Genomic DNA, 12,494 nt, shown 5'->3' with positions numbered 1-12,494 from the left:
AAGCTCTCACAACTCAATAATAGAAAACAGACAATCCACCAAAAAATGAGCAAAAGAACAGATACTTCACCAAAGATATAAATGGATATCAGGTAAGCACTTGATTATTATCATCAGACATTAAGAAAATGCAGATTTAAGCCACTACATTTAAAATATCTGAAACCAAGAACACTGACTATGCCGAGTGTAGGTGTGGGTGCAGAACAGCAAGAACATTCGTGTAAGGCCAGTAGGGGAGTAGGTCCAGTTTTTGACAGTTTCTTAAAAAGTTAAACATCCCTACCATATAATCCAGCCATTCTACTCCCGAGTATACACTTAAGTGAAATGGAAGCTTGCATGTGAATATTCATAGCAACTTTACTTCTGAATGCTGTGTGAAAGAAGCTAAAGATAGCACATACTGTGTGATTCCATTTTTGTAAGATTCTAGAAAATGCAAAAGCTGCAGTTCCAGAAAACAGAGAAGTAGTTGCCTGGGACGGAGGAAAGGGCAGGGAGGAGAGGAAAGGGCTATTCCAGAGAGGCACAGGGAACTTTTGGTATGATGGTTATATTCCTTGTCTTACTTGTGTTGATGGTTTCATAGGTATATAATTGATACATGCTTTCATACACATGTGTATGAAAATATTAAAGTACATATTTATAGCAGCTTACCGTATATCCATTATATTTCAATAAAGATGGGGGTTTTTTTGAGTAAAGGTAGATTTATTTAGAGAGATACATACTACCTAGATTGCAGGCTGTTTAAGAAGGCTCAATAAAGATACTTTTCAAAAGTAGAAAATAACTCTTTAGTCCCTGATCATAATTAGAAATCCAAATAAAAAGCAATTATTAACAAAAAAATTTATGGAATTAGGTATCCACTGTAGGCTGAGCACTGTGCCAGTTGCTTTTGAAGAACACAAAGAAGTAGCAGAGTCCTTGCACTTAATCACGTATCAAAACCAAAATATTTACAAGGCAGCATATCTCAAGAGTATTAAACCCAAGAACTGCTAACTAATTTGCATTATAATTAACTTCTTAGATACACACATATAAATATCTATATAAGATATATGTATGCATACATTCCTACACAAGACAGAAATTAATTATTCCCATTTTAGAGTAATATACTAGAGTTCTTTCAAACCAGAGGTTGCTTGTGCATTAAAATACTGTCTGTAAAGAGTAACTTGCAAGCATTTCAGGAATCGGTCTCCTGTGTAAATTATAATGCACCTTCTTGTAAACAGATTACTACAGAAAGCAGTGTTCCCTTTTAATCAGGAAAAGATCCCCAAAGGAGGTGAGTTTTGGATGACTTTTAAAAGACATGAAAGCTACGGAATGGTAGAGAGAGGCTTGGGTGAGTTATAATGGATGAGGGAAATACCTCTTGTGGCAAGTCTAAAATAAAATGAAAAGTGGGGATACGTTGGAGGGCCAAAGTTGAAGGTCATTAATAAAAAATGTTTAAAAAAAAACTGACTTTTAAACCTGGCAAACATTACTCAGGAAAGCTATGATAAAGAGTCACCGAGTGTATTTCCACAAGTAATGTTGACCCCACTTGGAAAGTTCTCCACAGCTGGGTCATCCTTCCCCCCAAATTCAAAATGGATTAAAGACTTAAATGTGAGACCATAAAACTCCTGGAAGAAAACATGGAAGTAAACTCCCTGACATCTGTTTTAGTGATGAGTTTTGGATATGACACCAAAAGCAAAGGCAACAAAAACAAAGTGGGACGACATCAAAGGAAAAAGCTTCTGCATAGCAAAGGAGACCATCAGCAAAATGGAAAGGGAAGAAAGGAGGAAATATTCGTAAATCATATATCTAATAAGGGGTTAGTATCGAACCCAAATCACTCATAAAACTCCATAAAAAAAGAACACTCTGATTAAAAAGTGAAGAGATATTTTTTCAAAGAAGATACACAAGTGGAACAACAGGTGCATGAAAAATGCTCAGCATCACTAATAATCAGGGAAACAAAAATCAGAACCACACTGAGATTCCGCCTCGCAGCTGTCAGATCACTGTCATCAACACAGTAAGAGAAAGCAAGTGTTGGTGAGGACGCAGAGCGAAAGGAGGCCTGTGCACTGTTGGTGGGAATGTAAATTGGTGCTGCAACTATGAAAAACAGCATGTAGATTCCTGGGAAAAAGTTAAAAATAGAAGTACCATGTGATCTAGCCATCCCATTTCTGGGCATATGTCTGAAGGAAACAAAATCATTGTCTTGGAAAGGTATGCACCCCGTGTTCACTGTAGCATAATTCACAAGAGCCAAGACATGGAAACAACCTAAGTGCTAAGCGTCCATCAGCAGATGCATGAATAAACGAAATGTGAGCTCTCTCTCTCTCTCTATATATATATATATATGTATATGTATATTTTTTCAGCCATTAAAAAAAAGAGAAGGAAATCCTACCACTTGTGACAGCATCAAAGAACTTTGAGGACTTTATTCTAAATGAAATAAGTCAGACAGAGAAAGACAAATACCGCAGGACCACACTTATATGTAGAAACTAAAAGAACACAACTCAGAAACAGACCACAGACCAGTGGTTAGAGGCATAGGTGGGGAGTGCGTGAAGGAAGTCAAAAGGTACAAAGTTCCAGTTATAAGTAAATAAGTCCTGGAGATGTGAGGTACAGCATGGTGACTACAGTTAACAATACTGTTGTATATTTGAAAGTTAAGAGAATAGATCTTAACAGTTCTCATCCTAAGGGGAAAAAATTGTAATTATATGAGGTGATGGATGTTAACTAAACTTATTGCGATAATCATTTCCCAACGTATAAGTATTTCAAATAATTATGTTGAACATCCTAAACTAATGAGGGAAGTGTTGGCCCCATCTGGGGGTTACCCTCCTCCAGCACACCCCACCTCCTCTTCCTCCGGGTGCAGAGGGAGAAAAGAAATTGTTCCAACAGCTACAAAGAGTGAATAACGGTTGCACTAGGTTGAATCCAAGAGAGTACTTTCTGCTAACCACCAAGACTCCATTGTGCCTGTTTCCAAGGGGCCAGCTCTGGGGAAGTCAGCCTGCATTCAGTGAAGGTCTTGGAGGAGATCCAAATCACTACATTCAGAAGAGTTCCAGGAACTCTGGGGAGCTGTGCTTTCCAAACAGAGAGAAAGAACAGAAAGCAAGGCTTGACGTGGAGCCCAGGAAGAAATCTAGTAACAGGAGGCATGTGTGGACAATGAGCGTTTTAAATTAGAATTGCTCAGGAATTCCAGAATCCACAGAGAGTCTACATACTTCATGTTTGAAATAACGCTTTTTGACAGCATTCCTTTTTGTTCATTAAACGTCTTAAAACAATGCTGAACAAGAGTGCTAACAGAGACGAGCCTGTGGACAAGAACACTGGCTGATTGCGGGTAATAAACATTCCCACGTGTACATCACCCAGGTATACCAAGTAGGGTATTAATAAGGAGCATGTTAGTGACTGGAGGATGCTTTCTAAGAACATATTTCACTTTTTACAGTTTCACCATAATAACATGCAGTGTTAGGGGCACTTTTAACACATGAAAAAATGTAATGTTAAATGAAACCTAGGAATTTTGGCAAGTATATCTCAGAAAATTCATTTTTAAAACTAAGTTCAGGAAAGAAAATTCTGACACAGGCCACATCATGGATGAAACTTGAGGGCATTATGCTAAGTGAAATATGCCGGTCACAAAAGGACACTCTACGATTCCACGTGGATATGTAGCTAGAATAGTCAAATTCATGGAAACAGGAAGTAGAGCCGTGGCTGCCAGGAGCTGGGAAGAGGGATACAGTGCTGGTCGTTTAACTGGTGTAGAGTTTCACACTTGCAAAGATGAAAAAGTTCTGGAGATTGGTGGCACAACAATGTGAATATACTTTACGATGCTTCAAAATGTTTAAGAGGGTAAATGTTACGTGTATTTTCCCACAATTTAAAGGCATTTTAAGCAAGAAAAAAAAAAGGAATTCCACCAAGTACTCAGACTTTCCAAGAAGCAATGGCAGAAGGACCAGGTGAACCTTAAAAGCCATGAAGTGCATTATTTTTAAGTATGTAATTGGAAGAGAGAATAAATGGGCATTTGTTGGGTTAGCCCAGTACAGACATATCAAGGCCAGATCCTTATACATATGTTTTATCGAATTCTCACAATAAACCTGAAGGTAGATATTCTAGTCTTAATTTTGATATGCTAGTCCTGAAAAAATAGGGGGAAGGGACAAACATGTTGCTTAAGGTCTTGCAGCTGAAAAGCAGCCTTGGGGAAGAGGGTTGCCTACTACTGGAGAAAAAGAGGGTCTTTACCATGAGACTTTCGAAAATTAAGGGAAGAACTATTCTTCTATCTTCCCCACTCTATTTTCACTTTTCTTTCTTATTTACTGAACCCTCAAAATAAATTTAAAAGCTAAGTTATTCTAACATGTATGGCAGAAATTTCAGGAAAAAGATGGCTTCTTAACTTAATTAGCATAAAATTTTGGAGCTGAAGGTAATATAAAGGTACCTGATGGAAAAGGGCCCCCTGAAAAAGTTCTTTTGAGCCACATCATGTACAAAATGAGTCTCCAGGGGAAATAAAATAAGGTCCGGAGCCATGCGCGTGTTCCATATGGGTCCACTTAAGTTTTCTTTTTGATATAAAGTGTGTCAGTCAGGATACCAGGTTAGACTGAACTTCTGCCACTGAATACAATTTGACCGAGGAATTGTATCACCAAGATCACAGCAGGAAACAGACGGTACACTCAGACTGAGAACTTTGGAGGAAGTTTAGTAAGAGGCTATTCATGGAGGTGTGGGCAGGGTGTGAGGGAACCAGGAGGGATGGTGCAGTACCTGGGGGCTTGTGACCGGGATGTAGCCACCCCGAAGCCCACACGGACAGAGAGAGGAGCTATGACGGAAACTCAGACACACAGGGCTACCTGGTTGATGCTGTGACTCATCCATTGATGCACAAGTAGGTTATTTCCAAACCTTGGCTATTGTGAATAATGCTGTAATAAACATGGACGTGCAGGTGTCTCATCAATATCCTGTTTTCATTTCCTTCAGATACACTCTGAAGTGGGATTCCTGGATCATATGGCACTTCTGTTTTTAGTTTTTTCAGGAACCTCTGTACTATTTTCCATAGTGACTGTAACAATTTACATTCCTACCAACAGTGCACATTCCTGTCAACGTGTATTGTCTCGTCTTTTGATGATAGCCATTAAGAAGTGCGAGAGGGTATCTCATTGTAGTTTTGACTTGCATTTCCTTGATGGCTAGTAATGTTGACCATCTTTTCACGTGTCTGTTCGCCATTTGTATGCCATCTTTGGAAAAATGTCTGGTTCCTCTGACTATTTTTAATTGAATTATTTGTGGGTTTTTTGTTTTTTGTTTTTTGGTTTTTTTTGCTATTGAGTTGTATGAGTTTTTATATATAGTTTGGATATTAACCGCTGGTCAAATAAATGGTTTGCAAATACCTTCTCCCATTTAATAGGCTGCCTTTTCACTTTATTGACTGTTTCTTTCACTGTACAGCCTTTTAGTCTTAGGTAGTCACACTTGCTTATTTTGGCCTTTATTGTTTGTGATTTTGGTGTCATATCCAAAAAAATCATTACCAAGCTTGATGTCAAGGAACTTTTTCCCTATGTGTTCTTTTTTTTTTTTTTCCTGAAATGAGTGTCTTTATTGCTTGTACCGTACACATACAAGGAATGGGGAAAGGCGAGTGAGAAAGAGGAAGAATTGTCAGATTAACGACATACACACACAGAAAGGAAACAGGACCCCACCCACCCAAGCCAACCCCCACCCCACTCCAGGATGTGTCTCTCTGTGAATTACCTAGCAACAGAAAGTGGGGTGGGGAGATGAAAACCGGAAAAAACAATTCCAAACGCCGAGAGATATTGGGGGGCAGGGGAGGACAGGGCAGCAAGTGGACCTCTGGTGTGGCTTCCCTGCTGGGCCAGCACCCCTCCCCTTGGGATGAAATGCTCAGGCCAAGGGTGGGGCTTGAGCCCACACATACCACACACACTTGAGGCCAGGACACACTTGCCCCCGCACACACATACCCAACACACACGCATACGTGCACACACACCCCCCCCATGTGTATCTGCTTCTCAGATGCACAGGAACGCCCACGGACACACAGTCCAAGGCAGGCACACAGCTGCCCACGGCACTGACACACGTTCGCCTTAAAGCTGCAGAATGCGGGGCCCGGAGATGGGGAGGGGATGAGGTGGCCTGGAGCATCCCTTCTCAGAGGCCCCCACCCTAGTACATACCAGAGACACCCACGCCCACCCCCTCCTCGACCCAAGTCCACGGGGCCCCATACTGTCTCGGTGCGAGATACGTAACAGCCAAGGCTGGCGCCCCTCCACCCCAGGCAAACAGAAGGGGGAGATCCCGGCCCCCATCCAGCAGGGGGTAAGGCTGGCTGGAAGGAAGCCCTGCTAAGGCACGGGGCCAGTGGGCGGGGCGGTTAGCCCCCAAATGTTCCTCCTGCCTCATCCACAGGGTCAGGAGAGCAGCTTGGGGGGCGGGGGGCAGGGCCAGAAGGCAGTGCTCGTCCTCTGGGCCCCTCCTGGTTTCCCACACGGTAATTGGGTCCCATCCACGTGAGGGAGCCCTAAACCCCCAATCCTGCACGCAGCTTCCAAAAGGCCACCCCACCCCTACCCCCGGTCCCTGGACATTATTGCTTTTCTGCCCCCATGGGAGGAGGGGCTGGACTGCCCCACGCCAGGCCTCTTGGAGCCTAACGACAGGGCCAAGAAGGCAGCACCAGGGCGCTGTTCACCGGGTAGCCCACCAGGGGGCAGCCTCTGACAGCAGCAACGCCGAGGCAGGCTGCCTCGGGGCGCTCGGGCCAGAAACTCAGGGAGGCCCCACAGCTCCGCCCTTCGCCCCTCAGTGCGGCTTGTGTTGATTAAAAATCGGAATCTCTCCAACTGCCCAAAGGCCTGGTCCTAGTGCAGGTAGTGGAGTGTCCTCAATCCTGGTCTGGGTACAAAGGCGAGGGCAGGACAGGATCCTGGAGGCAGGGCTGCTGGGACCGCTGCGGTGAGTTTGGCAGAGGGCTGAAGAAAAAACTGGAAATGGGGGTGAGGAGGTGAGGGACGGGGACACAAACAAAAAGCAAAATAAAAACTTAAAAAAAAAAGGAAGTAAAGAAAAAGCCCCCCGGCGGTGATGGCAGCCGAGCTTGCGTCCCGCGCGGCGGCGGCGGCGCGCGGCGCTGCTCGCTCTCGGATGCTGGCCGAATAGGAGAACTGGGGGAAGTGGGTCCGCTGGTCCGGTTCGAGCGAGCCCCGGCTGTCACTGCGGCCCGGGGTGGGGGTGGGGAGTGACTGGGATGGACTGGGCGGTGAACTCGTCGTCAACGTTCCTTGTGCCAACCTCAGATGAGACCTGAGGTTGGAAGGGTGGCGGGAGCGTCTTCTGCACCACGTCTTGCCAGTTGATACCGAGGAAGAGCCTGTGCTGCGCGACCTCCTTGGCATCGCTGGGCCCCCCGCCGAGCCTCTGCCTGGGGTCCTTCTTGGGCAGCCCCGCGAGCAGGGCCTTGGCCTCGGGGCCGAGCGTGCGCGGGAAGCGGATCTCCTCCGTGAGGATGAGCTCGGAGAGGCGCCGGCGGTCCTGGCTGTAGACGCGCAGGCGGCCGCACATCACCTCGAGCGTGCGCACGCCCAGCCCGCACCAGCCCACCGCCCGGCCATAGTCGTTGTCCTCCAGCACCCGGGGGCCAGGCGCTCGGGGGCCCCACAGAGGGTTCTGGTGGCGGCCCCGCCACTGATGCCCTCTCTGCACAGGCCGAAGTCAGTGATCTCGACGTGGCCACCTTTGTCCAGCATGAGGCTTTCCGGCTTGACGTCGCGGTACACCGCGTGCCCCGAGAGCAGGTGCTCCGGGGCCGAGGCGATCTCGTGCCGTAGACGCGGGCCCGCTCCTCCGTGAAGACGCGCGCCCGGGGCAGGCGGAGGGACAGCTCGCGCCGGTGGCACGCTCTTCGCGAAGAGCAGGCGGCCGTGGGTCTGGAAAGCAAACTTCAGCGCGGGAGGAGCGGGTGCCTGGCGTTCTGGAGGACCCGGCTCTCGGCGGCTGCGTGGGCGACCTCGCCCTTGGCGATGTTAACCTCCTAACGCGGGATCTCCACGGTGTAGTAGCGGCCGGGGCCTTTTCCCGCAGCAGGATGGCCTTGCCAAACGCGCCCTTGCCCAGGAAGGAGGCTGCGATAGTCGAAGCCGTTCGTGGTCACCTTGGCCCGAGCCCTGCTGACTGCCGCTTCCAACTCCTCAGCCGCAGAAGAGTGGCTGGGGGAGCCACACTTGCAGTCCACGGGGTCCCACCCGGGCCCGCTGCTTGCGGCTGTTGGCGACCACCCGGATGGCCCTCGTCCGCTCCTCCCTCTCAGCCGCAGAGTCTGCATGGAAGGCCCTCTCAATGACCGTGGTCCACGGCCCGCAGCGCATGATCAAGGTGTCGGGCCGCGGTCTCTCGGTCTTCGCCAGCTGGCATTCTGCGACAGAGACGTTGTTTAAGGGGCGCAGGGTCTGGTCGGGGGCTTCGGGCGGCTCCTTGCATCCAATGAAGGCGCCGTCGCTCTTCGGCAGGAAGTACCGGGGCCTCCAGGCCTTGATGTATTCACCGCGCTCGAGGAGCCAGCCTTCTGTGACGACAGACACCTCGTTCATGGTGGCAGCGTGGCACGCTGTCTCCCAGTTTGGGACAGCTCAGGGCAGCAGGACATGCAGGAGGCACGGCGGACAGAGCACGGCCTGTCACCGGCGGCCCGCTAGCCTCCCTGGCGGGGTTCTAGCCCTGACCATCCCCTCGGGACGCTTGATCCCGCTCCGCGTGCTTCCAGGCGGCGGCGGCAACGCCTTTGCCCCTTTGCCGAGCCAGGCCCCACGGCCCCCCTCCCCTCAGCCCCACTGTGTGTTCTTCTAGATGTTTTTTTTTTTTTTCTGTTACAGTTTCAGGTCTTATGTTTAAGTCTTTAATCAGTTTCATTTTTATGAGTGGTAAAAAATAGGAATCCAACTTTTTTTGGGGGGTGAGGGGTAAGGTAGTCCGGTTTATTATTTATTTTCAGAGGAGGTACTAGGGGTGGAACCCAGGACCGCGTGCATGCGAAGCATTCACTCTACCACTTTAGCTGTACCCTCCCCCTCAGCTTGACTGATTTATTTTTGCATCAGATTGTCCAGTTTTACCAGCACCGTTTATTGAAGAGACTGTCCTTTTCCGCTAAGTATTCGTGGCTCCCTTGTCAAATACCAGTTGACTGTAGATGTGCATATTTGTTTCTAAAGGACTGATCATATGATAGGTCACAAAGCAAGCCTGAGGAAATGTAAGAAGCTAGAAACCACACCAAGTCCCCCTGACCGCAGTGGGGCAGAACTCGCTGCTGGACCTTTTCTGCCACGCCCAGTAGTGACACTGATTGTCCCTGGGGACAGATTTCCTTTGTTTTGGAAAAATTACACGAAAGAGCCCTTCAGTTATATTTCCTCCAACGGTTCTGTGGGTTGTTCTGTGGCGGCACAGAACAAGCATTTTGTTTGGTTTTTGTTTGCTTACAAGGGCGAATGGGTGAAATTAGTCGGTGCTAAGAGGCTCCTAAGTGGTATTATTGAGTGAGAAATGTAAGGTGCACAGGGGTGTGTATAGTGATTACACTTACGTGAAAAAAACATGCAAGTGTGTAAATGTGTTCATCAACAACCATGTGAACAAAGAAGAAGCACATCAGGCTGTACACCAACCTGTGAGCAAGAGGCAACCTCATGGTGCGGGAGAAAAGTAAGACCAAGGAAGGCAAGTAAAAATGGGAAAAGACTTTTTAAAAAAGGAAAAAGAAAAAAAGAATACAAAAAGCAACAGTACCCATGTTATATGAGCCAAAGACTAGACTTCACTAAACTAGTGGTGTGGGGTTCAAAGTTACTATTTTTCCAATATAAAAGGAATGAAACCTTATTTTGTAGCCATAGTCTTGTGATTGGGGTCATCTGTGTTGTAATATGAATACCAAAATACAAAAAAAAAACTCTATACATAAACTGGAAGAAAAGTGATGGCAAAACCCTCTATGACAAAAACAAGTACAAATTATCTCAAGTGTTTCTGTTAATCCATTTTAAATTGCAGTTTGAGAGGATAGAGTAGAAGTGTCTCATCCTCCAGAGCAAAGAAAAGAAACGCTAAAGCAAATTTGATTCCAGATCATGGAATGAAGGAGGTAGCCAGGAACAGCTTCTCTCAGTTCTGACTTCCAAGTCCTCCACCATACGTATTGATATAACCATTTTACAGATGATGAAGTTGAGTCTTGGAAAGTTTCAGCAGCTTTCCTAAGACTTCTCTGCTTGACTTTTGGCCTGTTTACATAATTCCAAAACCCATGTACTTCTCTCTATGTAATTGTACACTCTGGTATACTCTCCTTTCTTCCTTCACTCCAGCCTAGTTGTTCCATAAACACATACGCACTTCCTGCCCCAGGGCCTTTGCACTTGCTGTTTCCTCTGCCTGGAATATTCTCCCTTCAGATAAGCACTTGCCTTTACTCTCCTCCTTCACAGTGAATCCTTTCCAGATCAACTAACTTAGAATTATACTGTCTGTGGCCAATCTTACTCCTCCTAATCCTGCCTCCTGTTTTTTTTTTTCTATCACTCATCATCATTTGATACATGCTGTATTTACTTACTTATTTTGTTTGATTCCTATCACAAGAATGTAAGCTTCATAGGGCTGTGATTTTTCTCTTGCGTTCACAAGCATTTGAAATAGTGCCTGGGACGTATTAAGTACTCCTGAGTGGAGTAAACGAGTAAGTATGCTGCTCTTCTCCTCTCCAGGCTTCAGAGCTGATAGCACGGAGTTCGCCAGGTGTGCCCTCTCATCACTACGTCCTGGTCATGCATCTCTACTAGAAATGTCTATGATTTCTAGACAGAAAAACAGGAGGGACGGGCTACAGGTGAGGAACATGTGTCAATAATGTTACTGAAGAAATTGTAATTGTGTAATTGGAAAACATACTTTTTATCCATGCTCATACTTCACACAAAAATGAATCTAGGTAGATTACATACATACTTTTAATAGTGCAAAGCCACAGAAAATAGAATTTTATCTTGTCACTAGAGAGGTAATAAACAATGTCTATATTGCAAAAAAGAATAACTATTTAAAAAATAAAGTTAAGATTTTAGCAGACAAATGGGAAAGGTGTGAAGAAACAATTTACATAATAGATAAACAACCTGTAAACAAACATGGAAAAATCTTCAACAAGTTAATAAAAGATGCAAATGGAAACAATAATATGGTGTCTCTGTCTTGACAATTATATAGCAGTTTGGTGAAACGGTTATGACAATGCTAAATGCAAAAGGCAGAATCCAAAATTACATCTGTCATGTTTACAGTCATGCACATGGATGTGGACAGGGAGGGAACCCAAGAGTGGAAGGCAGTTTGGTCTGCTGGGTTTGTGAGCATACCAAAATTCAAAGTTTACTTTATTGTTACCCTTACCCTATGTTATGGTATCCCGACCTCTGAGGTCAATACTTGCCTGGCCAGTTTTGGGTTTTGTTGTTGTTGCTATTTTAAAATAAATAATTTTTCTGTCTCTGTCACACAATATGTATATATTTTTTTAGAGCATTGAGCAAATGCAGCATAGTGCAGAGGTTACAAGCACCCATCTAGAGCCAGATTGCCCCAGCGTGAATCCCAGTGCAGCCTCTTACGTGACTTTGGACAATTCACTCAAATGGCTTGGTTTCTGCATCTTTAAAATGGTCATAATAAGAATTCCTAACTCGTGTGGTTATTGCAAGGATTGAATAGTTAATGCATGTGAATCACTCAGGACCATCCCTGGCACTGGATAACAGTATCTATTACTGTTAGTTAACTATTGTAATTACATGTGTAATTCTTTTCTCTCTCTCCCTCAATATTCAGTTTGCAATCCTCTTGATCAGATTGAATCTCTTAGCAAACATCCTTTCCAACCTTAATAAGAATCACAGGGTTCCTTGCCAGAAGTCTGTTGTTTGAAACTGTAGTGATGGGTCAGGTCATCAAATCTGATCTCAGATGCCATCTCTGTAGCCATCCAACCACAGAACACAGCCAGGTTAAGTCACAGTTTCTCCAGGTGGCAGAACAGACTGGAAAATGTTGGCTCCTGGAGCTAAATCACCAACTATATGGGACAGACATGGAAGGGCAGACAGCCTCCTTAGGTGCTAGGAAATTCGGTCAAAACTGAATTTACCAAACATCTGTCATGTCCCAGGTATTGTGCGAAACCTAAAACCAGAGTAGTAAACAACACAGGCGTGGCTTTCATAGGGCTAAAGACAAAGACACACATCAGATAATCAGAGGTGTAGTGAGTGTGCTGAGAGGCGCAG

The 12,494-nt window shown here is 45.6% G+C and overlaps 1 pseudogene; it reads right to left on the bottom strand.

The window, feature by feature from the left end:
* Positions 1-7,357: 7,357 nt before the first annotated feature.
* Positions 7,358-8,775, bottom strand: LOC102540124 (RAC-beta serine/threonine-protein kinase pseudogene; annotated as a pseudogene).
* Positions 8,776-12,494: the final 3,719 nt, after the last annotated feature.

This window comes from Vicugna pacos, chromosome 35 (assembly GCF_048564905.1).
Source record: "Vicugna pacos chromosome 35, VicPac4, whole genome shotgun sequence".
NCBI lineage: Eukaryota > Metazoa > Chordata > Mammalia > Artiodactyla > Camelidae > Vicugna > Vicugna pacos.
Note: the sequence above shows the minus strand (reverse complement) of the source record. Positions and strands in the feature narration are given on the sequence as shown.